The sequence below is a fragment of the Neoarius graeffei genome, chromosome 11 (genome assembly GCF_027579695.1).
Source record: "Neoarius graeffei isolate fNeoGra1 chromosome 11, fNeoGra1.pri, whole genome shotgun sequence".
NCBI classification, from domain to species: Eukaryota; Metazoa; Chordata; class Actinopteri; order Siluriformes; family Ariidae; genus Neoarius; species Neoarius graeffei.
In genome coordinates this window covers 67,839,880-67,844,890 of record NC_083579.1, presented here as the reverse complement: position 1 = coordinate 67,844,890, position 5,011 = coordinate 67,839,880, and positions in this window count along the sequence as shown.

The window sequence follows — 5,011 nt, the reverse complement described above, 5'->3', positions numbered from 1 at the left end:
CAAATAGACTGAATCTGAATTGTTTCTGCAACGGTAATGCACATAATATAATACTTTCAAATAAATATAACACACTGAATGCTGTATTTATTATTATTATTATATCCACATTCACTGGATATGAGCAATCGTGCGCTCTCATTGGCTACTCTACTACTAGGATATCAGCTCATATGCCGTGAGTAGAGAAAAAACAAAATGGCGGAGCGTGTTGCTGAACCAACCGAGGACGAAATAAAAACTACTCGAAAACAAAACCCCAAAAAATACAAAAAGAAGCAAGAAAATATGAAATGAAAAGTATTTGATGGGAAGAACGTATCTTTTTAAAAAATTTTCAAGAATGATCACCGTTGCATTTTTCACAAACTGCTCCTGTCATTTCGCCGGCTTGTCTACATTCTAAGCAGAAATGATTTTGTCGGACGTTTTGTATAAAGTCCTGGTTTATCGAATTTGCAAAAAATAAAAATTCTCTGTTTCTCAAAATCCAGTGACTGTGGATAGAATAAAACAGTTATTCCACTCAATCTCGTCGTACATGGCTGATGGCCGACGAGGCGCGTAGGGCCGAGTCGGCTATCAGCTCGCGTACGACTCGATTTCATGGAATAACTCTTCTCCAAAACCAGAAACTTCCTCCCAAACAACTTAACGAGAGTAACTTGAATGTGTTTATTTTCACCAATACGTTGTTCTACGTCAACAGACAGAAAGGCACAGGACTTCCATCGCTACGTAGATCTTGGAGGATTACGTGAACAGAGCAGATGGTTTGTACTCCTAGTGGTATTTACTGGTTTCTATTAGACAGCTATAGAACTCTCTGTATTCACCTAGCAATCCTTCGTGGGTAACATTACCAGGTAATGACGCAGGACATGGATCCCAGCAACACGGTATAACTCTGTAGCATCAGGAAGTTGATCAGGACATCATGACTCTACACATTCATCATCAGGCCTCTTTGGATTTAAGTCTTTCCCTGGTTGGAAAAGCTGGCTTGTTTTCTCCCTGACTGCAGGCATCTACTAGGTCGGACATTCAGAGGTGGTTACGTAAGTGGAGGCTCAAAAATGCTGAAAGAATTGTGGGAACAATTTGTAGTTTTTAATGAAATAATTAATGCAGAATGAGAAAAGTACTTGCAAATTTGTGATGCAGTTACGAATGGAAAGGATGACTGTACGATTCCATAAAAACAAGCACATTTGCAAGTATACACACACATGACAATCTTTCAGCTGTGCCACAGAAAAAGCAGTTTTATTCTACATTGTAGTAAAATTAATGTAGAAGAAAGCAAAAGCATTTCACAACATGTACTGTCTGGGGGGAAGGGAGGTACTATGTTTGTCTATCTGTCTGTACTATGTACAAATATCAATGGTTCAAAAAGAGGTGTCCATGCAGACTTCATCCAACATTGTAATCATACATTTCAATATCTGGTTTCACACTGAAATAATTAATAACGCAACACTTCGGATTTATAAATCATGCGCACAAGACACATACGACAGAACACAGTGTAAACGCTAAAAACGCTGTACATTTTATCTAAACTGTCAAACCCTGAGTTGATCAGTGTTACAGTACAATAATATCCTCAGTGTAGGACATCAGGCTTTATTTTGCATACATCAATAATATACGTACAGTGCACTGCTGGCCAGACTTTATGACTGAGAATAACTAATGACCTGTAGCTAAAAAGAGAAACACCATTTGTTCTAATTAACTTGTGGCAGGGGGCGGCACGGTGGTGTAGTGGTTAGCGCTGTCGCCTCACAGCAAGAAGGTCCTGGGTTCGAGCCCCGTGGCCGGCGAGGGCCTTTCTGTGCGGAGTTTGCATGTTCTCCCCGTGTCCGCGTGGGTTTCCTCCGGGTGTTCCGGTTTCCCCCACAGTCCAAAGACATGCAGGTTAGGTTAACTGGTGACTCTAAATTGACCGTAGGTGTGAATGTGAGTGTGAATGGTTGTCTGTGTCTATGTGTCAGCCCTGTGATGACCTGGCGACTTGTCCAGGGTGTACCCCGCCTTTCGCCCGTAGTCAGCTGGGATAGGCTCCAGCTTGCCTGCGACCCTGTAGAACAGGATAAAGCGGCTACAGATAATGAGATGAGATGAGAACTTGTGGCAGATTCTACCATAACAGAGGCCAGTTAAGTCCCATCTCCTTAAATTGCTGAAGTGATTATTTTGATCATTCTATTAAGTTTTTCTAGTAGCATTTGGGGTCTTGGACATTCACAGTAAATTTTAGGACAGTAGTCCTGGTAACTAATTAATAAAAGCCTGACATGACAGACATGCTAAATGACAATAGAAACACATCGGTTTCTACCATCAAAATCTGACAGACAAACTAACGTCGACCATCATATTCTGACAGACACTCTAGATGACAATAGCAACAAAACCGTTTCTTACATTATTAATCTGACAAATTTAGTAATAATATTAAAATACCTCATCACTAGAACCAAATAATAAAATAAAATATTGAAATAAAAAAGAGAAAATTTATTTTCAAAATTGAAATATCAACAATAATTGTCAGAACAGTGACGATAGACACGACTGTGTCACTTTCGTGGGGAAATAACACATTGAAATGGCCTGTCGGCTGAAAGGGTCGCAAGTGGCTCTGATTTATCTCAACTTACGATAGTTTTCCTCCAGAAAAATTTAAATATGAATGCACAAATATATTCTCAATGTTTCTATCGTCAAAAATTTCTATCGTCAGGATAGCTGACAGAAAATCTTACCTTGATTTATTTGATGAAATCTAGCTGTCAGAACTCCAAGTCTTGCCCGGAAGTAAATGTCTGCGGTCACAAAAATCATGCGCAGTAGAATTTCCTCTTTGCGTCAGTCAACATGTGCGTGGTGAGGGCTTGAATTTTGCTATCGTCAGGTGCATTTGACTGACAGACTGACGAAAGCATTTTTTAAAAATAACCGTGGGCTTCTCTCGTGAACGAAATAGTTTTTTCGCTGTTAATCTATTTCAACGCTACGGTATCTGTTGACACCCAAAAATGATAAAGCCTGCTTCCACACGATAACTACCAAAGATCCATAATGGCTGAGTCTATCGTCAGGTCATCTGACAGAAATTCACTGACGATAGCAACAGGGATAATGAAAGGGATTTTTAAAATGGGAGTTATGTCTGTCAGACATGTCAAAGAAATAGAACTTTTTTCTTTAAAAATATTTTATTGATATACTCAGTGTATTTTTAAATGACATGTGCTGTTTTAGAAGACCAAATACCATATTTTCAATCTTGAAAATATTACCTCACTGAAAAAAGGACAAGAAAAATTTCTTATTTTGTGGGCAAGTGGTTAATGGATCCAGTTACGGTAGAATCTGCCTTGTGTCAAAAATACGTTGAAGTTTTGTAAAACGTCAACAAAACCCAACAATTAATCATGCAGATTGTCAGGCTTTTTAAGATATTATGCTATTAACTCTTTCTGAAACAGGACTTGCTGCCCTATGGCGCTGTAAATGGTGTATAACGTCGAAGAGTTTAACCGGAACGACGTTAAGACGAATCCCTCAAATTTATCAACCAGACTTATTTTCAGACCCTCTTAATGACGTACACCAATCACTGATACAACGGAGCCATGATGTCGGACAGATTCAGTTGTTTTAGTCCGCTAGCATGAGTGCGGTACGTTTGGAACTGATCATAAAATACAGCACACAAGGTAATAAAACTCAATACACAAGCAGTATGTGGCACCGTAATGAGGCACTTGTGGAGAGTAATATGGTCTCGACTGACGCAGTGCTTATTGATACGTGAAGGTATGTGTGCTGATCACAATCTCTACGACCAAGCAATTGCCCTTTGGCAATAATTTATAATCAGCATTAATGCTCTTTATAATCAACTGTAATGCTCTTTATAATCAGCCTTCATGCACTTTATAATCAGCATTATACCAAAGCGCTGATGAATTCTTGAATCTGAAAGTGTTTATATTAATGTGCTCGTTCGAATACGTTATCGTTTCGGCTTAGTCGCAGGCAAACGCGCATTTGACAAAAAGAAAAGTATAATCATTGATACGGTAAAGCTTTCTGTTCAATGTTTGTTTAACATTTATGGACGGAGGCTCCGGTGTCACAGCTTTGTGAAGCTCAGTAAGGGTTTCCATCACAGCAAAGTCTTCACGATAGAGGACTTTGTGGTTTCTTGGTAACATGACGAGCTGTGATTTTTGTTTTATGAACTGAGAGAGAGAGAAATTAAGAGAGGCTGCTGAGGGAACGATTGTTTATAGCTGCTAGAATGTAAGGGAGTAACTTGTCTTGCAGAAATCACAGAACATATAATGTAACCAGAGGTGGACAGTAACGAAGTACATTTACTTAAAGGGGCACCAAATATAATATATACAGTTGCTGATGTAACAAAGTAACGTATTCTTAAGTATTCGATCAAATTTACATACTAGAAAACAACGAAATATCTTGGTAATTGTAAATATAATAGTCGGTACGCTAAACGGCACAAGAGTCGCCATTTTTAAAAGACCGTGACGTCAGCCTTATTCACTGCACTAGGAGAGAAGCGTGTAATCATGGCGTCGGGTGCATCAAGTGAAAGCGACAGCTCTGTCGAATCATACGAAGAGATCCCGCAAGACACACTGCAAGCAGGCTATGGCTTAGAACGGTACCAGTTTGAACCAGTTTGTGTAGCCGATCACTTACAATTCATCCTACTTTCCGATTCACACGTGCTATTCCCAACCTCAGTGAGCCAACACAACTGGGCACATACATACGTCATGAGTGTTACGCAGAGAAAATGAACGTGCATTCTGATTGGATAAAATTAATATCACTGCGGAAATAGTTTGCTCGAGCTACTTTCAAAACACTATAACTTTCCAACCTTAGAACAAAAAACTTTTGTAAGTCTTGAATAAGGTTCGTTAATGTGTGTTTTATTGTTATATTTACTCTATATATTGCCCTC